Raw genomic sequence first — 23,972 nt, 5'->3', positions numbered from 1 at the left:
TGAGAGAAGCCACTAGTGAAACCTATGGCCCCCGGGTCTATCTTCATCATATTAATCTTCCAACACTTAGTTATTTCCTTTGCTTTTTACTTTGCTTTTATTTTACTTTGCATCTTTATCACAAAAATACCAAAAATATTATCCTATCATATCTATCAGATCTCACTCTCGTATGTGACCGTGAAGGGATTGACAACCCCTTATCGCGTTGGTTGCGAGGATTTATTTGTTTTGTGTAGGTGCGAGGGACTCGCGCGTAGCCTCCTACTGGATTGATACCTTGGTTCTCAAAAACTGAGGGAAATACTTACGCTACTTTGCTGCATCACCCTTTCCTCTTCAAGGGAAAACCAACGCAGTGCTCAAGAGGTAGCAAGAAGGATTTCTGGCGCCGTTGCCGGGGAGGTCTATGCAAAAGTCAACATACCAAGTACCCATCACAAACCCTTATCTCCCGCATTACATTATTTGCCATTTGCCTCTCGTTTTCCTCTCCCCCACTTCACCCTTGCTGTTTTATTCGCCCTCTCTTTTTTGTTCGCCTCTTTTTCGCTTGCTTTTTGTTTGCTCGTGTGTTGGATTGCTTGTTCGTCACGATGGCTCAAGATAATACCAAATTATGTGACTTTACCAATACCAACAATAATGATTTCCTTAGCACTCCGATTGCTCCTCTTACCAATAGTGAATCTTGTGAAATCAATGCTGCTTTGTTGAATCTTGTCATGAAAGATCAATTCGCCGACCTTCCTAGTGAAGATGCCGCTACTCATCTAAATAGCTTCGTTTATTCGTGTGATATGCAAAAGAAGAAAGATGTTGATAATGATATTGTTAAATTGAAGCTATTTCCTTTTTCGCTTAGAGATCGTGCTAAAGCTTGGTTTTCGTCTTTGCCTAAAAATAGTATTGATTCTTGGAATAAGTGCAAAGATGCTTTTATCTCTAAGTATTTTCCTCCCGCTAAGATCATCTCTCTTAGAAACGACATCATGAATTTTAAGCAACTTGATCATGAACATGTTGCACAAGCTTGGGAGTGGATGAAATTAATGATACGTAATTGCCCTACTCATGGTTTGAATTTGTGGATGATTATACAAAATTTTTATGCCAGATTGAATTTTGCTTCTAGAAATCTTTTAGATTCGGCCGCGGGAGGCACTTTTATGGAAATCACTTTTGGAGAAGCTACTAAACTCCTATATAATATTATGGTTAATTATTCTCAATGGCACACTGAAAGATCTACTAATAAAAAAGTGCATGCGATAGAATAAATTAATGTTTTGAGTGGAAAGATGGATGAACTTATGAAATTATTTGCCACTAAGAGTGTTTCTTCCGATCCTAATGATATGCCTTTGTTTACTTTGATTGAGAATAATAATGAATCTATCGATGTGAATTTTGTTGGTAGGGATAATTTTGGTAACAACGCGTATAGAGGAAATTTTAATCCTAGGCCTTATCCTAGCAATTCCTCTAATAATTATGGTAATTCATACAACAATTCTTATGGAAATTTTGATAAGATGACCTTTGAATTTGAGACTAGTGTAAAAGAATTTATGAATTCGCAAAAGAATTTCAATGCTTTGCTTGAAGAGAAATTGCTTAAGGTTGATGAATTGGCTAGGAACGTTGATAGAATTTCTCTTGATGTTGATTCTTTAAAGCTTAGATCTATTCCTCCTAAGCATGATATCAATGAGTCTCTCAAAGCCATGAGAATTTCCATTGATGAGTGCAAAGAAAGAACAGCTAGGATGCGTGCTAAGAAAGATTGCTTTATGAAAGCGTGTTCTTCAAATTTCTATGAAAATAAAGATGAAGATCTAAAAGTTATTGATGTGTCCCCTATTAAATCTTTGTTTTGCAATATGAATCTTGATAATGATGGGACTGAATATGATTTACCTTTGCCTAGAAGGTGTTCCAAAAATTTGGGTTTTTTAGATCTTGATGCTAAAATTGATAAAAGTGGGATTGAAGAAATCAAAATCCTAGATGTTAATAAACCCACTATTTTGGATTTCAAGGAATTTAATTATGAAAATTTCTCTTTGATAGATTGTATTTCCTTGTTGCAATCCGTGCTAAATTCTCCTCATGCTTATAGTCAAAATAAAGCTTTTACCAAACATATCGTTGATGCCTTGATGCAATCTTATGAAGAAAAACTTGAGTTGGAAGTTTCTATCCCTAGAAAACTTTATGATGGGTGGGAACCTACTATTAAAATTAAGATCAAGGATCATGAGTTCTATGCTTTATGTGATTTTGGTGCTAGTGTTTCCACTATTCCCAAAACTTTGTGTGATTTGTTAGATTTCCGTGATTTTGATGGTTGCTCTTTAAACTTGCACCTTGCGGATTCCACTATTAAGAAACCTATGGGAAGAATAAATGATGTTCTTATTGTTGCAAATAGGAATTATGTGCCCGTAGATTTTATCGTTCTTGATATAGATTGCAATCCTTCATGCCCTATTATTCTTGGTAGACCTTTCCTTAGAACGATTGGTGCAATTATTGATATGAAGGAAGGGAATATTAGATTCCAATTTCCATTAAAGAAAGGCATGGAACACTTCCATAGGAAGAAAATAAAATTACCATATGAATCTATCATGAGATCCACTTATGGATTGCCTACCAAAGATGGCAATACCTAGATATATCCTTGCTTTTATGCCTAGCTAGGGGCGTTAAACGATAGCGCTTGTTGGGAGGCAACCCAATTTTATTTTTAGTTTTTTGCTTTTTGCTTATGTTTAGGAATGAATCTTTGATCTAGCCTCTGGTTAGATGTGTTTTTATGTTTTTATTAGTGTTTGTGCCAAGTTAAACCTATAGGATCTTCTTGGATGATAGTTATTTGATCTTGCAGAAATTTCCAGAAACTTTCTGTTCACAAAAATAATTGTTAAAAATCACCAGAACGTGATAAAATATTGATTCCAGTTGCTGCTGATCAATAAACAAATTGTCTAGGTCTTCCTATTTTGGCTGATTTTTTGGACTTCCAGAAGTTTGCGTTAGTTATAGATTACTACAGACTGTTCTGTTTTTGACAGATTCTGTTGTTCGTGTGTTGTTTGCTTATTTGGATGAATCTATGGCTAGTAAAATAGTTTATAAACCATAGAGAAGTTGGAATACAGTAGGTTTAACACCAATATAAATAAATAATGAGTTCATTACAGTACCTTGAAGTGGTCTTTTGTTTTCTTTCGCTAACGGAGCTCACGAGATTTTCTATTGAGTTTTGTGTTGTGAAGTTTTCAAGTTTTGGGTGAAAGATTTGATGGATTATGGAACAAGGAATGGCAAGAGCCTAAGCTTGGGGATGCCCATGGCACCCCCAAGATAATCTAAGGACACCATAAAGCCAAAGCTTTGGGATGCCCCGGAAGGCATCCCCTCTTTCGTCTACTTCCATCAGTAACTTTACTTGGAGCTATATTTTTATTCACCACATGATATGTGTTTTGCTTGGAGCGTCTTGTATGATTTGAGTCTTTGCTTTTTAGTTTACCAAAATCATCCTTGCTGTACACACCTTTTGATAGAGACACACATGATTCGGAAATTATTAGAATACTCTATGTGCTTCACTTATATCTTTTGAGTTATATAGTTTTGCTCTAGTACTTCACTTATATCTTTTAGAGCACGGTGGTGGATTTGTTTTATAGAAACTATTGATCTCTCATGCTTCACTTAGATTATTTTGAGAGTCTTAAATAGCATGGTAATTTGCTTAAATAATCCTAATATGCTAGGTATTCAAGAATAGTAAAAACTTTCTTATGAGTGTGTTGAATACTAAGAGAAGTTTGATGCTTGATGATTGTTTTGAGATATGGAGGTAATAATATCAAAGTCGTGCTAGTTGAGTAGTTGTGAATTTGAGAAATGCTTGTGTTGAAGTTTGCAAGTCCCGTAGCATGCACGTATGGTAAACGTTATGTGACAAATTTGAAACATGAGGTGTTATTTGATTGTCCTCCTTATGAGTGGTGGTCGGGGATGAGCGATGGTCTTTTCCTACCAATCTATCGCCATAGGAGGATGCGCGTAGTGCTTGGTTTTTGATGACTTGTAGATTTTTGCAATAAGTATGTGAGTTCTTTATGACTAATGTTGAGTCCATGGATTATACGCACTCTCACCTTTCCATCATTGCTAGCCTCTTCGGTACCGTGCATTGCCCTTTCTCACATTGAGAGTTGGTGCAAACTTCGCCGGTGCATCCAAACCCCGTGATATGATACGCTCTTTCACACATAAACCTCCTTACATCTTCCTCAAAACAGCCACCATACCTACCTATTATGGCATTTCCATAGCCATTCCGAGATATATTGCCATGCAACTTTCCACCATTCCGTTTATCAAGACACGTTCATCATTGTCATATTGCTTAGCATGATCATGTAGTTGACATAGTATTTGTGGCAAAGCCACCGTTCATAATTCTTTCATACATGTCACTCTTGGTTCATTGCATATCCCGGTACACCGCCGGAGGCATTCATATAGAGTCATACTTTCTTCTAGTATCAATTTGTAATCATTGAGTTGTAAATAAATAGAAGTGTGATGATCATCATTTTCTAGAGCATTGTCCCAAGTGAGGAATAAAAAAACAGAGAAAGGCCATAAAAAAAGAGAAGGCCCAAAAAAAGAAAAAAAAAGAAAAAAAGAGAGAAGGGACAATGTTACTATCCTCTTACCACACTTGTGCTTCAAAGTAGCACCATAATCTTCATGATAGAGAGTCTCTTGTTTTGTCACTTTCATATACTAGTGGGAATTTTTCATTATAGAACTTGGCTTGTATATTCCAACAATGGGCCTCCTCCAGTGCCCTAGGTCTTCGTGAGCAAGCAAGTTGGATGCACACCCACTTAGTTTCTTTTGTTGAGCTTTCATATATTTATAGCTCTAGTGCATCCGTTGCATGGCAATCCCTACTCCTTGCATTAACATCAATCGATGGGCATCTCCATAGCTCATTGATTAGCCTCGTTGATGTGAGACTTTCTCCTTTTTTGTCTTCTCCACATAACCCCCATCATTATACTCTATTCCACCCATAGTGCTATGTCCATGGCTCGCGCTCATGTATTGCGTGAAGGTTTATAAGTTTGAGATTACTAAAGTATGAAACAATTGCTTGGCTTGTCATCGGGGTTGTGCATGATGAGAGCATTCTTGTGTGACGAAAATGAAGCATGACTAAACTATATGATTTTGTAGGGATGAACTTTCTTTGGCCATGTTATTTTGAGAGGACATAATTGCTTAGTTAGTATGCTTGAAGTATTATTATTTTTATGTCAATATGAACTTTTATCTTGAATCTTTCGGATCTGAATATTCATACCACAATTAAGAAGAATTACAAAATTATGCCTAGTAGCACTCCGCATCAAAAATTCTGTTTTTATCATTTACCTACTCGAGGACGAGCAGGAATAAAGCTTGGGGATGCTTGATAAGTCTCCAACGTATCTATAATTTTTGATTGCCCCATGCTATATTATCTACTGTTTTGGACATTATTGGGCTTTATTATTCACTTTTATATTATTTTTGGGACTAACCTATTAACCGGAGGCCCAGCCCTGAATTGCAGTTTTTTTGCCTATTTCACAGTTTCACAGAAAAAGAATATCAAACGGAGTCCAAACAGAATGAAACCTTCGGGAGCGTGATTTTTGGAACGAACATGATCCAGGAGACTTGGACCCTACTTAAGAGAAGCTTCCAGGAGGCCACGAGGTAGGAGGGCGCGCCTACCCCCCAGGCGCGCCCTCCACCCTCGTGGGCCCCACGTTGCTCCACCGACGTACTTCTTCCTCCTATATATACCTACGTACCCCCAAACGATCAGATACGGAGCCAAAAACCTAATTCCACCGCCGCAACCTTCTGTACCCACGAGATCCCATCTTGGGGCCTGTTCCGGAGCTCCGCCGGAGGGGGCATCCATCACGGAGGGCTTCTACATCAACACCATAGCCCCTCCGATGAAGTGTGAGTAGTTTACCTCAGACCTTCGGGTCCATAGTTATTAGCTAGATGGCTTCCTCTCTCTTTTTGGATCTCAATACAATGTTCTCCCCCTCTCTCATGGAGATCTATTCGATGTAATCTTCTTTTTGCGGTGTATTTGTTGAGACCGATGAATTGTGGGTTTATGATCAAGATTATCAATGAACAATATTTGAATCTTCTCTGAATTCTTTTATGTATGATTGGTTATCTTTGCAAGTCTCTTCGAATTATCAGTTTGGTTTGGCCTACTAGATTGATCTTTCTTGCAATGGGAGAAGTGCTTAGCTTTGGGTTCAATCTTGCGGTGTCCTTTCCCAGTGACAGTAGGGGCAGCAAGGCACGTATTGTATTGTTGCCATCGAGGATAACAAGATGGTTTTTTTTTTATCATTTTGCATGAATTTATCCCTCTACATCATGTCATCTTGCTTAAGGCATTACTCTGTTTTCCTGAACTTAATACTCTAGATGCATGCTGGATAACGGTCGATGAGTGGAGTAATAGTAGTAGATGCAGGCAGGAGTCGGTCTAGTTGTCTTGGACGTGATGCCTATATACATGATCATACCTAGATATTCTCATAACTATGCTCAATTCTGTCACTTGCTCAACAGTAATTTGTTCACCCACTGTAAAATACTTATGCTCTTGAGAGAAGCCACTAGTGAAACCTACGCCCGCATCCCTCTAACCCTCCCTCATCATTCTCTAGCTCCATCGCGCAAATTCGTCTTTTCACTTTAGGTCGTTCACCCACAGTGTGTGTAGGCGACCCACCTCCTTCTTTACGGCACACATCGATTGATATGCCTCTCTAGCCAGGTGTGCCTAGCACAAAACACAAGCTTCCCCTCTTCTCTTATCACCGTCCATGCCTCACTCCCACCACTCTTTTCATCGATCTTGTACTCGCACACTTCTCCCCCCTCGATATAGTATGACTCTCGCACCACCTCCTAGATGCATCCCTCTCTCTCTATCCTTCTCCCCGTACCTCATTTGCTTCTAACACACACATGCATGTATACCGATCGATCTCCCAACATATACCTAGGTCGACTTTAACTATTCCCCCCCATCGATCGACGTACCTCACAAGTTATGTCTCTCCTTTTTCTGACAAAGGACGATTGATCTTCCTATGTAGTTATGTCTGCTTACCACATCCATATCGCCCCCATCATTCGTGCATGCCTCCTGACCCGTCTCTCACACGCACGTGCACAGACAGGCAGCCATCCCCTCTCTTATTGATATTGCAGGCGTGCCCTCCGGTTGTCTAGCAAGCCTATCCCACCATTTGTTAGAAGCAACTCCACTACCGCCCCCTTCAACACTCTAGCTCTGTCTCTCTCCCAACCTTATTCCTCTCCTACACATGTGCATGGATGACGATCGATCTCCCTTAATACATGAGGTAGATCGATCTCCCTTAATACATGAGGTAGGCCTCTCTCCTCCTCCACATATATACCGGCCATTGTACCTCTATAGTTAATTAGGCCTCCCTCCCTCCCCACCACACACCGATAGTCGAGCGCTGTAGGTAGGTATCCATGCCACAGAGACAAACTACACATGTCCCCTCTCTCATTCCAGTAGGCCAGCCACTCTATATCTTTGACGTGGGCACACACAAATTCGATGGCACTCTTTATCGATCGCGCGCGCACACACACACACACACATCATCCCTCTCTTCGATTCTATGGACACCTCAAGCCGATGATACCTCCACTCTCTTCTCGTGGATCGCCCCCTCTATATATATGATATATCTAGGACTCTATTTCACACACATTTCATATGTTACATTTTTTGATTGACCCCACCCACCCCTCCCCCCCAAAAAAAACTCTCACGAACCCACACACTATATCTCTCTACGTTTGTATCTCTCTCACAAAACCCCACGTAGGTGGTGTACGTATACAAGAAGAGAATAGGTGCACCGTGCACGTACTCATGCTTCGTGCCCAGCCACACCCGCGCGGGTACAGGGTGGAGCTCATTTCTGTACGAAATGGCAGCCCACGTGCTAATTTGAACGCGTGTAGCGGTTGTTTACCTATGGAGGTCGTGTACCACGCATGCACGAAACAAAGTTTGACTTGATGCGTTGGTGCGTTATTTTTAAATAAAGTTATATCGCTCATGGCACGTACACAGAATATAAAATGATTTTTATGGAGAAAAAGGTAGTCCGCTCCACTATATACAATGGAGCCTGCCTGCCTGGTTTGTCTCTCTTCAGAGTATCTCACACAAGGCTGCGGTGGCCTCACTCTCTCTCTCTCTCACCGTTGGTCACTGATCCGGCCGCATCCCGTCCGCCGGCGAAAAGGGAGGACGTGCATCGTTTCTCCGTTCGACGGCGCCGAGGCAGCACGTCCCGATCTGCGGCACACGCCGTTCTCTCTGACCAAGCTCCGGCGTTGTAGGGCCTACGCCACCTGCTCGCTGCCGCAATATGGGCAGATTCCACCCGCCGCCGCTCACCTAGTTACATCCCGACGACCTCTAGGTATCCTCTCCGGCCTTGCTCCACTGCCCGTCTTCCCACGTCGCTGCATGTGGATCTTCCATAGTTCTTTGCCCAAAACGTAGCTCGTCCGGCGTACTTTCCATATTGCTATCTCGTCCTCACACCGTTTTAGACAAACACAACCGTGTTGTTAGCTTCCCTTAGGACAAGGAATATGCTTCTTTTTTGTCGTCGCATGCGTCATCAACTGTTATTGGCCAGTAATTGTTTCCTTTCTACCTCTTTTTTGCATACAGGGCTATCCATTTCACCTCGTTGCTATTGCGACCTTTTGGTGAACTGCACAAATCACTTTTTTCTTAAGAGTATTTTGTGCAGTTCTGCCAAAATGCCACACGGGCAACGTCTCTACATTTCATGGCGACTGCACAAAGGGAGATTGGTTTTGCTCTATCCTCCTCATCCAACTCCGAGCCTAATCTTCTCCAACTAGTTAGTCTTAAGAGAGACTGCAAAGGTGACCGGCTTCTATTTGTGTGTTTATTGTTTCATCAGCAGTCCTCTATTATCGTAATCACACTTAATATCTTTGGAACAGGGACGCTCAGCTCTATTTTAGTGGAACTGCACAAAATGATCGGAATGTTGCATGCTCCAGACAGCTACTTTTTTCCCCAACATGCCTTGTTTATTTAGACAGAGCTGGGGGGACGTTGCTGCCAATGAAAGCATGGTCGATTTTAATTTAACACCTTCTCACAACTTTGTCTTTAGTTGTGATGTAAATATTAGCTCTGATTAGCAAGGAAGTAGTTTTTTATTGTTTCCGAAAGAGCATCGATGGCAAGACACATGAAACAAAAGCTGAAAGCTCACACCATTGTACAATTTCATGTCGCTGGAAAATTATTTGCATAGTACGTCAATTATGTAAACAAATGCTGGAAGCTTGATAGCATTGCCAGAAGCCTCTTCGGCATCCGGGTCCATGTGCCATGCACAAAATTATACTCCTTCGTTCCTAAATATTTGTCTTTTTACAAATTTCAAATGGCCATATTTTAGAGTGTAGATTTACTCATTTTGCTTCGCATGTGTACTCCCTCCGTTCCTAAATATTTCTCTTTCTAGAGATTTCAACAAGTGACTACATATGGAGCAAAATGAGTGAATCTACACTCTAAAATATGTCTATTGATACGTCTCCAACGTATCTATAATTTTTGATTGCTCCATGTTATATTATCTACTGTTTTGGACATTATTGGGCTTTATTATTCACTTTTATATTATTTTTGGGACTAACCTATTAACCGGAGGCCCAACCCAGAATTGCAATTTTTTGCCTATTTCAGAGTTTCGCAGAAAAAGAATATCAAATGGAGTCCAAACAGAATGAAACCTTCGGGAGCGTGATTTTTGGAACGAACATGATCTAGGAGACTTGGACCCTACGTAAGAGAAGCTTCCAGGAGGCCATGAGGTAGGAGGGCGCGCCTACCCCCCAGGCATGCCCTCCACCCTCGTGGGCCCGACGTTGCTCCACCGACGTACTTCTTCCACCTATATATACCTACGTACCCCCAAACGATCAGATACGGAGCCAAAAACCTAATTCCACCGCCGCAACCTTCTGTACCCACGAGATCCCATCTTGGGGCCTGTTCCGGAGCTCCGCCGGAGGGGGCATCCATCACGGAGGGCTTCTACATCAACACCATAGCCCCTCCGATGAAGTGTGAGTAGTTTACCTCAGACCTTCGGGTCCATAGTTATTAGCTAGATGGCTTCCTCTCTCTTTTTGGATCTCAATACAATGTTCTCCCCCTCTCTCTCATGGAGATCTATTCGATGTAATCTTCTTTTTGCGGTGTGTTTGTTGAGACCAATGAATTGTGGGTTTATGATCAAGATTATCTATGAACAATATTTGAATCTTCTCTGAATTCTTTTATGTATGATTGGTTATCTTTGCAAGTCTCTTCGAATTATCAGTTTGGTTTGGCCTACTAGATTGATCTTTCTTGCAATGGGAGAAGTGCTTAGCTTTGGGTTCAATCTTGCGGTGTCCTTTCCCAGTGACAGTAGGGGCAGCAAGGGACATATTGTATTGTTGCCATCGAGGATAACAAGATGGGTTTTTTTTATCATATTGCATGAATTTATCCCTCTACATCATGTCATCTTGCTTAAGGCGTTACTCTGTTTTCATGAACTTAATACTCTGGATGCATGCTGGATAGCGGTCGATGAGTGGAGTAATTGTAGTAGATGCAGGCAGGAGTCGGTCTACTTGTCTTGGACGTGATGCCTATATACATGATCATACCTAGATATTCTCATAACTATGCTCAATTCTTTCACTTGCTCAACAGTAATTTGTTCACCCACCGTAAAATACTTATGCTCTTGAGAGAAGCCACTAGTGAAACCTATGGCCCCCAGGTCTATCTTCATCATATTAATCTTCCAACACTTAGTTATTTCCTTTGCTTTTATTTTACTTTGCATCTTTATCACAAATTCACCAAAAATATTATCCTATCATATCTATCAGATCTCACTCTCGTAAGTGACCGTGAAGGGATTGACAACCCCTTATCACGTTGGATGCGAGGATTTATTTGTTTTGTGTAGGTGCGAGGGACTCGCGCGTAGCCTCCTACTGGATTGATACCTTGGTTCTCAAAAACTGAGGGAAATACTTACGCTACTTTGCTGCATCACCCTTTCCTTTTCAAGGGAAAACCAACGCAGTGCTCAAGAGGTAGCATCTATATACATCCGTATGTAGTAGTCCATTTGAATCTCTAAAAAGACAAATATTTGAGTAGTCACTCATTGAAATCTCTAGAAAGACAAATACTCCGGAGTATATTTAAGAACCGATGGGGTAGTGCACAGCTGCATGGGAGACTCAGACCGGTCGTTGCGCCGCATTAATAGTGAGTAATGAGCAGTCAAATCATAAGCCCCACCTTTCCCACTGTAAGTTGCTCGGAAGAAGCAACCATCAATACGCTCTTCTTTGAATCCGCTCATACTACTCCATCCGTCACTGTTTATAGAGCACGCTTCAGAAAAAGAGAAAATCTCTGGGACCAAGGCGACTAGCGGTCGGCCTGAAAAATAGCTTTGGTAGTTATAGCACGGCGTCTATTACTAGAGGAAATAATGCGTACACACATGCATGCAGTGCTTCCACCCCGGGTAGACACATGCATGCACGTACTCCACTTTGTAGTACTACATCGAGAGAGAATTGCGGTTACCAAGCTCTAATTAATTGAGCATTAAACCAAACGCGTCTAAAGTCTCTCTGGTGGTGGAAATGCAATGAGAGAAATGCATCATAATGAAGCGCGCCCTGTAAACTTGTCGGTGCGGAATGACGCCTATGGGATCACAAGAATCCCTACTACGGTTGCCGGGGCGCAGGGTTGCAAGAAGAGCAGGATCAGTAGCCAGCACAAGAATTGTTTGCCCAGGTTCGGGCCGCGAGGATGCGTAAAACCCTAGTCCTGCTTTGGTGGGTGTATTTCAGACAGTTCTTGAGCTCTCGAACTAGCTGTGGTGAGTGCGTGGTTCGAAAGAGCCGAATCCTTCTCCAGTATGCCATGGGCCTCCTTTTATAGTCGGAAGGGGCTGCCACAGTGGCACACAGGAGGTGGAAAGGCGTACAGTGCCTTGAGCTTATCGCTCGTATTACAGGACAAGACACATTTAATGCGTAGCTTAGGTGTCCCCTTGCTTTATTGGGGACGGGGGCGAGGCCCGTCCAGTCCGTCGCCGCTCCTCCTCTCTTTGACACGCGCCCTGGCTAGTAAGGCGCGTGGTGCCATGTAGGCAGGCAGGCAGCTGAGGTGGCGCGGTGGCGGAGCCTTCACGAAGATCTGCATGCCGCCACGCAGGCGCTCGATGAGTTGGCCTGGGAGCTGCATGTTGCCACGCAGGTGCCCGCCCAGTTGGTTGGGCTGGTAGCTGCATGTGAACGGCGGTGGAAGCTTGGTTGGCGTGGGCCTGGCGGTGGCCCTGCTGGCGTCTTTGCCGGGTGGCCCGGCAAGGGTCTTGCCGTGGCGCGCTGTCGTCCCCGGCAAGGGCCTTGCCGGGGGTCTGGTGGCCTTCCTCGGCAAGGATCTTGCCGAGGATCGTCGTCTTCTATTCCTCATCTGATCTTGAATATGTCTTCACAAATATCTGCATGCCACCACGGAGGTGCCTCCCGAGCCCTGGCCCAACGTGATGTTGGAGACCGTGGGCTCAAGGGTGGCCCGCTCTGTTGGTGCGGGGCGAGCTGTCCCGGCAAGGATCTTGCCGGGGCTGCTGAGGCTGCCCCGGCAAGGGTCTTGCCAGGGGAACCTACTTCGTCCCTCTGCTCTTTGTGGTCTTGGCCTTGGCATTGCTCTTATTATCTTGGGCTTGGGTCTTACCTTGGCTTACCTCCCCTGTTCTGCCTGGCGTGACCGTAGGCGCGGCTCTGACTGCCCGTGCACAGATATAGGGGTACAAAAACGCACCCCTCTTTTTGTACAATAACAGGAGCCCCCGGGCCTGGGCCACACATAAGCGCGACACGTTGTTGCGCCAGGCCCAAAACGGTGCGCGGGCAGGCGGGGCGGTTTTTTCCGCGGTAAAACTTTTCACGCGCTGCGCTTCCCACGACCCGCGCGCGGCGCGGCGTGGAGGGGTGTGCGTGACGTGGGCGGCATGCGTGGGGCGGTTTCCACACGCATGCGTCATATCATAGTAAAGAGGCGGCTCGCGCCTTCCCCGTAAAAAGAGGGAGGCGTGGAGGCGCAGCTCATTTACTGAACGGGGCCAGGTCGCGGTCTTCAAGGCATCCACTCCCCACAATCACGGGGTGAGGAGAGGTCGCTTCACCCATCCCCTCAGTTCTGCACGCCCGCCACACATCCTTCATGCGCCTGGGGTGGCAAGCGGTGGAGGAGGGAAACCGGGCCGTCACTGGTTGGGGCAGCGGGTCGGTCCTGATTCCCTGCGCCTCCGGTGGCTGGATTAGCCGAGCGGGGCGGCCGAGTCCCGGCCCTGCCCCTTTATAAAGAGGGCGAAGGGGGATGGCATCCCGCATTCTTCTGTCATCTGCTTCCTCTTGCTTCTGCTTCTTCCTTTCACTCGCCATGGAGAAAGGGAATCCGGGTCCTCGACGGTGGCGGCGAGGGTCGCCGCTCGACACCGCGTCCCTCCTCCTCCTGAGCCCGTGGTGGTGGAACCGGCCGCGAGGGGAAGGGGGAGGGGGCGAGGCCGTGGGCATGGTCGGGGCAGAGGCCGTAGTGCTCGGGGAAGAGGAGGACGGGGCGGCGCGCCGGCTTCGCCCCCGCCAATGCTGCCTTTCCCGATGGAAGGCCATGTCGGAGACCAGCCCCGCGAGTTCTTGATTAGGCTGCGCTGGCCTCCGCGTCGCCATCTCCGTCTTCCTGCCCCGTTTGCTCGGGAGATGGAGCATGACCGGCCCCAATCCCTCAGATTGCACATGAGGGGTTGTGGGAATGGGGGCACGCGGGTCAACGTCGACTTCCCGGCTCCTCGGGTCATGTACCTCCGTCGTGGGTGGAAGACGTTCGCTCGCATCCACAGCCTGACGGCGGGGCTCGTCCTCTACTTCAAATTGATGGAGGACGGCCTGCTCTCTGTCAAGGTCTTCGGGGACTTCGGGACTCGCCTGACGTGCTGCATGGAGAGCTGCTCCGATGGAGATTCCGACGATGGAAGCTCTTCCTCGAGCGAAAGTGATGAGGAGGACATCAGGGCAGATGACGGGGATGAGTCCGACTAGGCGTCGGACGCCCCACGTGTGGGCGGGTGCGGCAGCAGCAGCATCTGCACCTGGCCGCTCCTCCGACAGGGTTTTGCCGGGGGTGGGGCCAGCTCCTTGAACTTCTCGGGGCCGTCTCCCTGGGCGGCTGGCGTTGGGAGGCTGCGGAAGAGGAAGAGGGCGGGTGGCAAGGCCGTCAACTCGGAGTACGCGGGCACCGACGCCTTTGTCGCGTACTGCCGGTCCTGCCGCCTCGTCTTCCAGCTCCTTTCCCGGCACCGTCATCACCGGCCTACCCGTAGGCGGCCACCGAGGTGTTCTCTTGGTGCTTTCTGCTGCTCGTAGCTCGCCTAGGCGCCCCTTTTGTCCTCTCGCCTCCTTGACCTGCCTCCTGAGGAGAGGGACAAGAAAGGAATCACGGGCACCCTATCTCTTTTTTTATCTGTAAGCCTTCGGGCCTTGTTAAATTTAAAGCTTGTAATCCCCTTTGTTCATGTTTTTCATTTTGTACGAACTGTACCTGTATGGGATGTTTTTAATGAAAAAGGGATGCTTGCCGGGTTTTTCGTTCGTGGGTAAATCCCGCGACAAGGAGCGAATCCTTGTAATTGTTTAAGATAAACGTTTTTCGCCCAGCAACAGGCCTTGCCGTCCCCCCACTCCACTCGACCGTTCTCGTGCTCTTGGCAGAGGCAGGGATGAAGTGGGCTTTAGGCTCCTCTTTCTACGTCCTTGCCGCCGTGGCTACAACCAAATCCTGACCCAGGAAATAATCCTTAGGTATAGGAAAAAGGGGAGCACGACAGCCTAGAGATAAAAACGAGGTTTCACATGCCCCAGTCCTGTTCCGAAATGCATGACAGAGGATAAAAGACTTATTTGGATCTGCAGCCCCCGGCAACCTTGTCTTGCCGCAGTTGGATCCTTGTGCTTGCAGCCCCCGGCAACTCTGGTTTGCCGGGGTCGGGACGTCGGTCCGTTTCCTTTCTTCCAAGTAGCTCAGCAAAAGTGCTCATGTGCCCTGCGAACCAAAGGAGGACAGAAAAGAAACAGATTGACGCGCACTCGACCTCTAGGCTAGGGGTTAGTCGCCGCTAAGCACTATCAACCCTAACCAAGGAATAGACTCGACTTAGCATGCTATAACTTAGGGCGCCAACACTTCATTTATTTATGCTCAGGGTCTGCGCCTGGCTTTGTACGAAGGGTTACATGCCTTGCCGGCAAAGCTTGTACAAAAGGTGGCTTGCCGGGAGGCCCGGCAAGCCACGCCTTATGGGTAAAACTTGCGAAGATGCTCGATGTTCCAGGAGTTGCTCACTAGGACGGCATCTTCGGTCTCCAGGCGGACTACGCCGGGCCTGGTGACTCGTATTACCCGATAAGGGCCTTCCCACTTTGGCGTCAACTTGTTGGCATTCTTGGCCGACGGAACGCGCCGAAGAACAAGGTTGCCTTCCTCAAAGCTTCGGGCATGAACCTTGTGGCTATGGTAGCGGCGCAAGGCTTGCTGGTAACGCACTGCTCTCACAGCCGCCCGAAGACGATCTTCCTCAAGGAGCGTCGCGTCATCTTGGCGCAACTGCTCTTGCTTAAGCTCATCATAAGCGAGCACTCGAGGTGACCCGTATATGAGTTCCGTGGGGAGAACTGCTTCTGCCTCGTAGACCAGGGCAAAAGGTGTCTGGCTGGTGGCTCGATTTGGCATCGTCCTGATCGACCAAAGAACCGCCGGCAATTCATCAATCCAGCGCCTTCCGCTCTTGCGCAGCTTGTCAAAAGTCTTTGTCCTTAGGCCTCACAACACTTCAGCATTCACCCTCTCCGCTTGGCCGTTGCTCGGTGGGTGTGCCACGGAAGGAAAACAGACCTTGCTGCCGAGGTCTCGAATGTATTGCATGAAGGTGTGGCTCGTGAACTGCATGCCGTTGTCGGTGATGACTCTGTTTGGCACACCAAAACGGCAGACCAGTCCTTTGAAAAACTTGACAGCTGACTGGGCAGTCACCTTTCTCACTGCTTCCATCTCCGGCCACTTTGTGAACTTGTCGATTGCAACATACAAGTACTCAAAGCCCCCGACAGTGCGGGGGAAAGGGCCCAGTATGTCGAGCCCCCAGTCCGAGAATGGCCAGGAGAGAGGGATTGTTTGGGCTTGGGCTGGTTGATGAAGCTTCTTTGAATGGAACTGACACGCTTCACACTTGGTTACTAGTGCCGTCGCATCCTGGAGAGCGGTGGGCCAGAAGAAACCTTGCCGGAACGCCTTCCCGGCAAGGGCCCTCGACCCTATGTGGGAGCCACATATGCCTCCATGTATCTCCGCCAACAGCTCCAGTCCTTCCTCCCAGGGGATGCACTTCAAATTCACACCGTTTGGCCTTCTCCTGTACAGGACGCCATCGATGAACTGGTACAGGGCGGACCGACGGGCTACTTTTTCCACTTCTTCTTGCTCCTCAGGAAGCTCCCCTGTTTGGAGGAATTGGACGGTATGCTGTGCCGATGCTGGAGCCTGGGGCTCGACGGCAAGGGCCAAAGGCATTTCTTCCGCCATGGGAGCGGCTATCTCTACGGCCAGGGTTTGACGCCCTGCCGGAGCCAGTTCCTCTTGGGCAGGCTCAGCGTCCGCGGCAGCACCCTTGCCGGTAGCCCGAGGGGGCTCGGTAGGAAAGTACTTGCCGGGACCTGACTTCCTCCGCTTGTTCTGCCCCGCTGATGGTTCGACGGATGGTTGAGTTAGCCGGAGCAAAAAGACCTGGTTCAACAGGTAGCTTGAATGCGGCACGCTTTGACAGGTAATTGGCGGTGTCGTTCTCCGCTCGGGGGATGTGCTCCGCTTGGATACCGTCAAAGCGTTCCTCCATCTTCCTCACCTCATCCATGTAAGATTCCATCAATGGGCTCTGATAATCCTTGTTGACCTGTCTGACAACGAGCTGCGAGTCACCCCTGATGATGAGCTTCTTAACCCCGAGGTCTGCCGCGATCCTGAGACCGGCAAGCAATCCCTCGTACTCACCAGTGTTGTTGGTGGACATCTCCCTGGGGAAGTGCATCTAGATCACGTACTTGAGGTGCTCTCCGGTGGGTGCGACGAGCAGCACACCGGCACCGGCGCCTTGCAGCGAGAAAGCCCCATCAAAGTACATGATCCAGTCGCGGTCTGCTCCCTTGCCGGGGAGAGTGGTCTCCTGGATTTCTTCATCAGGTGTCGAGGTCCATTTTGCAATGAACTCCGCCAAGACTCTGCTCTGAATTGTCGAGGTACTTTCAAACTTTAAACCAAAGCTTGACAACTCCAAGGCCCATTCCACAATCCTTCCAGTCGCATCTGGGTTGTGCAGTATCCGTTGCAATGGGAGGCGGGTGACGACAGTGATCTCGTGGGCTTGGAAGTAATGACGCAGCTTCCTCGAGGCCATAAGGAGGCCGAAGAGCAATTTCTGCACACGGGAGTACCTCGATCTAGCTCCCTGCAAGAGGGAGCTGACAAAGTAAACCGGGTGCTGCATCATCTTCTTCTTCTGCACCACCTCACTTGACCGCGCGGGCACTGCCTCGGTGGCATCAGACTCTGCCGGGGGCCTCGCCTTGCCAGCACCAGGCCCTGCCGGGGGAATTTTGGGCTTGCCATCCACTGGTTCTGCCGCCATCATTGCCTCCTCGTTGACCTCCCTCTGTGCCACCAGCGCGGCGCTGACCACTTGATTCGTCGCCGCCAGATACAGCAGCAATGGCTCTTGTGGTTTAGGAGCAACCAGTATTGGCGTGGAGGAAAGGTATTTCTTCAGATCCTGCAATTCTGCCTCGGCTTCTGGGGTCCACTCTATTGGGCCTGCCTTCTTCAAGATTTTGAAGAAGGGAAGGGCGCGCTCGGCGGACTTGGAGATGAATCGGCTCATGGCGGCAATGCAGCCGGTGAGCCGACGCACATCCTTGATCCACTTGGGCGCCTCAATCTGCTCAATAGCCTTGATCTTGTCTGGGTTTGCCTCGATCCCGCACTGCGACACAAAGAACCCGAGAAGCTTGCCGGATGGAACGCCGAAGACACACTTCTCAGGGTTCAGCTTGAGGTTGATCTTGCGCAGGTTAGCAAATGTCTCTTCCAGATCTTGCACAAGAGTTGGCCCGTCCTTGGTTTTGACCACTATGTCATCCATGTATGCCTCCATATTTCTATGGAGCTGAGGTTCAAAACCAATTTGGACTGCTCTTGCGAAAGTTCAGCCAACACTCTTCAACCCGAAAGGCATCCGTAAAAAGCAATACGTACCACATGGGGTGATGAATGTTGTCTTTTCTTCATCCTCTCTTGTCATGAAGATTTGGTGGTAGCCCGAGTAGGCGTCGAGGAATGATAACAGGTCACACCCGGCCGTGGAGTCAACAATCTGGTCGATGCGCGGCAACGGGAAGGGGTCCTTAGGACAAGCCTTATTGATATCTGTGTAGTCAATACATAGCCTCCACTTCCCATTCGCCTTGCGCACCACTACCGGATTGGCCAACCACGTCGGGTGGAGCACCCCTCTCACCAAACCCGCCGCTTTGAACTTCCTGATCTCCTCTGTGATGAACTGCTGCCTCTCTAGAGCCTGCTTTCTGACCTTCTGCTTGACGGGCCGCGCATGAGGGCAGACAGCTAGGTGGTGCTCAATCACCTCCCTGGGAACACGGGGATGTCGGATGCTTGCCATGCAAACACGTCGACATTCGCCCGTAGGAAGGTGATGAGCGCGCCTTCCTATTTGCTGTCGAGGGTGGAGCCTATGGTGAAGGCCCCTCCCGTGCCATCCTCCCTGACGGGCACCTTCTTGGTCTGTGGCGGCTCAGCTCTGGATTTCTTGCTCTTGTCGGTAGAGCTCTCTGGCACGTCCTCGACGGTAGCACAACACTCCGAGGAGGTGCGCTTGCCGGAGTGGGTGCGAGAGGTCTTGCCGGGCTTCTTCTTCCCTCCCGGGCCTTCAACGGCAGGAGCAGGTGCCTTGACGGCAGCTGCTGCAACTGCTTCCCGGTAGAGTTGGTCGGCGCAGATCAGCGCGTCCTTCTTGTCGGAGGGGACGGAGATGATGGTCAACGACCCGAGCATCTTTAGCATGTTGTAGGCATAGTGTGATGCTACCATGAACTTGGCTAGTGCCGGGCGGCCGAGGATCCCGTTGTAGGGCAAGGGGATCTCGGCCACGTCGAAGATGATCCTCTCTATCCTGTAGTTCAACTCCCGTCCAAACATCATGAGCAGTGTGACCTTCCCCTTCGGCTGGCTCCTCCCCGGATTGACCCCTTGAATCATGCCCGTTTCCTCGAGGTCTCCATCAGGGATTTGCAATCTTTAGATCACGACAGGCGAGATAAGGTTCAGGCCGGCCCCGCCGTCAACCAACATCTTGTTCACCCTGAGGTTGCGTATCGTTGGTGAGACCAACAATGGAAAACACCCGCCCGCGGTAGTGCGGTCAGGGTGGTCCTCGGCGTCAAAGATGAGGGGCGTGCTGGACCACTTCAGCGGCTTCTGAGCGTCGAACGACGGCTCTGCTGCTGTAATCTCACGCGCCCACTGCTTGAGCTGGCGGTGAGAGGTATGCAGCGAGGCGCCGCCATCGACGCACATGGCCTCCGTAGCCTTCTGGAACCCTTGCTCACCGGACTCGTCGTCCTCCTCGTGATCATCGTCTTCTTGTTTCTTGTCACGGCCCCGGGCGGGCCTCTCTTGCTGGTTGTCCTTGCCGGGGCGGCTTCCTTGGCCGCCACGCTTCTTGCCGGATCCCTCAGCACCATCCTGGTCCTTCTCCTTGTCCCGCCTCTCGTACTCAGCTTTTTGCTTCTTAGCAAGCAGCTCGACTTGTCGGCAGTTCTGGAGGTCGTGGCCCTTGGTGCGGTGGATCTTGCAGTATTGCGTGCTGGAGCTTCCTAGCTTGTCGGTAGCCGCCAAGGCCCGGCACGCAGCGCACCCGGAAATCTCCTTGCCGGGGGCGTCTGCCTTGACCTTCTTGCCGGCACCGGTGTCGTCCGATCCCTCAACGGCAAGCACGACCTTGCCTTTGCGTTTCCTGTTGCGACGCCGGCCCTGCTTCGTCGGGGTAGCGGCGTCTTCATCGGTAGAGTCGGTTTCCGCGCCAACGTTTTCGCCGGGGTACTTCCGTCCCTCTTCAGCCCGGGCGCGCCTATCGGCCAAAACGTAGAGCTCGGCCACATCCTTAACCTTGGTCATCGCCAGCTCTTCGCGCATCTTGTGGTTGCGCACGTTCTGATGGAACGCGCTGATCACAGCGGCGGGATGAACGTCGGGGATGTTGTACTGCACCCGGCTGAATATCTAGATGTACTTGCGCAGGGTTTACCCTTCCTTCTGGGGAATGATATGCAGATCACTGGCCTGGCCATGAGCTTGGTGGCCTCCTGTGAAGGCGCCAACGAACTCATGGCACAGATCCGACCAAGAAGAAATGGAATCCGCCGGCAAGTGCATCAACCAAGACATCACATTGGGCTTCAGCGCTAGTGGGAAATAGTTGGCAAGAACCAGCAGCCTACATCGCGATGGTGTAGATGCTGAGGAACTCGGACGGATGGGTCTTGCCAGTGTACTTCTCGCCGACGTCGGGCTTGAACGTGCGGTGGGACGGCCACTGGAACTGCCGCAACTCGCGGGTAAAGGCCGGGCAGCCCACCTTGTAAGGTAGGCCGCCGGAGCCCCCCTGTGCCGGGTGGTCCATAGCGGGTCCCGCCCGCTTGTCCGACTGGCGGCGCGTTTCGCGCCGGCGCTCGACGGTGGTTCGAGCGTCCTTGTGAGCTCGTTCCCGAAGGACCTGTCGCTGGTCACGGAGGGTCCGCGGGTCGGATGACGCTATGGAGATGTTATCACAAGCGTCGTCACGACGGGCCGACGCCCGCGGCGGCTGGCGAGGAGGAGGAGAGTGCACCGTGGCCGCAGCTCCCCCGGTCCTCCCAGCGCCAGCATGTGGTGGCTCGGCGGAGCGCCGACCCGAGGGCCCCGCCGGTCGCGGATCGTCTTTGTTGGCGACGGCGACGAGGCTCCGGATGGTGGCCCTCCACTCGTCGAGCTTCTCCGCAGCAGGAGGGAAGTCGAGGAGCAGCTGCGCGCGCGCCAAAGCTTCTGCTGGCGTGGGCGGCGGCGACAACTGCGTGGATCGCGGCGCGCTTCGACTTCTAACTACGTTAGAAGGAGCTCCGTTACGACCCAGCGGCTGCGTGCCATTTTCGCCAGCACTTCGGCAGGCGTGCTGGACCCCTTCATCTCGCGGATGATGCACATGGCTCTTCCCACGGCGGTGCCCAGGGTCACCAGCGTGGTGACGCTGCTCGGCGTGCACACCATGGGAAGAGCGCGCAGTGGTCGCCGGTGTGGGCGTCCGGGAGGTCGCTGCGCCGCCCGGGGGTGGCTCAACGACACCCCCGGAGGGCCCCGCGCCGCCTGCGGGGGCCCCAGCTCCGTCGTTGGATCCGGCGACATGCGGCCAGTCGTCTGGTGCGCGAACGACGCCGCTCGCCAGGCTCTTACTGCCAGGGCGGTGCTGGTGCTCGCGGACCGCGGCCCGGGTCTTGTCCGCGACCGGTCCACTGCTCGTCCGCACCGGCACGGGCCGTTCGGCTCCCAACGAGCCGATCGCCGTGGCCATCTTCTTCTTAGGAGCCATGGCGACGAAGAACTGCTAGGCTAACTACTAGAACAGATTCTCACAATTGCGCCCCCTACCTGGCGCGCCAAAGATGTCGGTGCGGAACGACACCTATGGGATCACAAGAATCCCTACTACGGTTGCCGGGGCGCAGGGTTGCAAGAAGAGCAGGATCAGTAGCCAGCACAAGAATCGTTTACCCAGGTTCGGGCCGCGAGGATGCGTAAAACCCTAGTCCTGCTTTGGTGGGTGTATTTCAAAGAGTTCTTGAGCTCTCGAACTAGCTGTGGTGAGTGCGTGGTTCGAAAGAGCCGAATCCTTCTCCAGTATGCCATGGGCCTCCTTTTATAGTCAGAAGGGACTGCCACAGTGGCACACAGGAGGTGGAAAGGCGTACAGTGCCTTGAGCTTATCGCTCGTATTACAGGACAAGACGCATTTAATGCGTAGCTTAGGTGTCCCCTTGCTTTATTGGGGACGGGGGCGAGGCCCATCCCGTCCGTCGCCGCTCCTCCTTGCTTTGACACGTGCCCTGGCCAGTGAGGCGCGTGGTGCCATGTAGGCAGGCAGGCAGCTGAGGTGGCGCGGTGGCGGAGCCTTCACGAAGATCTGCATGCCGCCATGCAGGCGCTCGATGAGTTGGCCTGGGAGCTGCATGTTGCCACGCAGGTGCCCACCCAGTTGGTTGGGCTGGCAGCTGCATGTGAACGGTGGAGGAAGCTTGGTTGGCGTGGGCCTGGCGGCGGCCCTGTTGGCGTCTTTGCCTTGTGGCCCGGCAAAAGTCTTGCCGTGTGGCCCGGCAAGGGTCTTGGCGTGGCGCGCTGTCGTCCCCGGCAAGGGCCTTGCCGGGGGTCTGGTGGCCTTCCTCGGCAAGGATCTTGCCGAGAATCGTCGTCTTCTATTCCTCATCTGATCTTGAATATGTCTTCACCAAGATCTGCATGCCACCACGGAGGTGCCTCTCGAGCCCTGGCCCAACGTGATGTTGGAGACCGTGGGCTCAAGGGTGGCCCGCTCTGTTGGTGCGGGGCGAGCTGTCCCGGCAAGGATCTTGCCGGGGCTGTTGAGGCTGCCTCGGCAAGGGTCTTGCCAGGGGAACCTGCTTCATCCCTCTGCTCTTTGTGGTCTTGGCCTTGGTGTTGCTCTTATTATCTTGGTCTTGGGTCTTACCTTGGCTTACCTCCCCTGTTCTGCCTGGCGTGACCATAGGCGCAGCTCTGACTGCCCGTGCACAGATATAGGGGTACAAAAACGCACCCCTCTTTTTGTACACCGACAAAATTGTGACGGAGGGAGGAGTAGTATGAAGGTGCAAAACCAAGTACGCGTATGGCCAGTCGGTCAACGCACCTCGTCTTGGCGTATCACTGACATGTGGGACCGGAGTGTGAGCAAACCGATCTCAATTGACGATAAAATGGCCAACCCGCCGTTCCTTGAGAGAGACGAGGAGCGAGAACACACAGACGGGCTCGCACGGAGGCCAAGATATATTCGAGCATGGTTGATCGATATCATCATTACATGTTGGGCTGCCGTTTTCCGCCCTTCTCCGGAATAAATGTGTACTTTATCAAAGATTAAGAAAAATAAGAGTACAGAGGCTCCACCATGCGGTTCTAGTAGTATTAATACTCGTACTACTAAACCTTGCGCTTGGCTCTTCGCCTCTTCGTCAAGTCGAACAATGATGGTACTCCGCATGTTCGGTACTATAGTGTATGCCTCTGGCAATCTGACACCGAATGAACTGATGCATGTCCACCGCCTGGGCGAGGTACGTTGCATTAGTCAAAAGGCCTAAGCGAGCTTCACCTTGTCCTGCAAGCTTCTCCTCGTTCTGCGAGTTGACGGGACACACCAACAAGTAGTGCTAGTCCATACTCCCTCCTTTCCGGTTAATATGGCCTAATCTTTTTGCGGGTAAATGAGAGAGCTTTATTCATAAATAAGCATTCTTAGCACGATCAGCCAAGACACTGGTCACTAGGAAGCGAG

Source organism: Aegilops tauschii, chromosome 2 (genome assembly GCF_002575655.3).
Source record: "Aegilops tauschii subsp. strangulata cultivar AL8/78 chromosome 2, Aet v6.0, whole genome shotgun sequence".
In the NCBI taxonomy this organism is placed as follows: Eukaryota; Viridiplantae; Streptophyta; class Magnoliopsida; order Poales; family Poaceae; genus Aegilops; species Aegilops tauschii.
The sequence above is the reverse complement of the archived record's forward strand: the minus strand, read 5'-3'. Positions refer to the sequence as shown.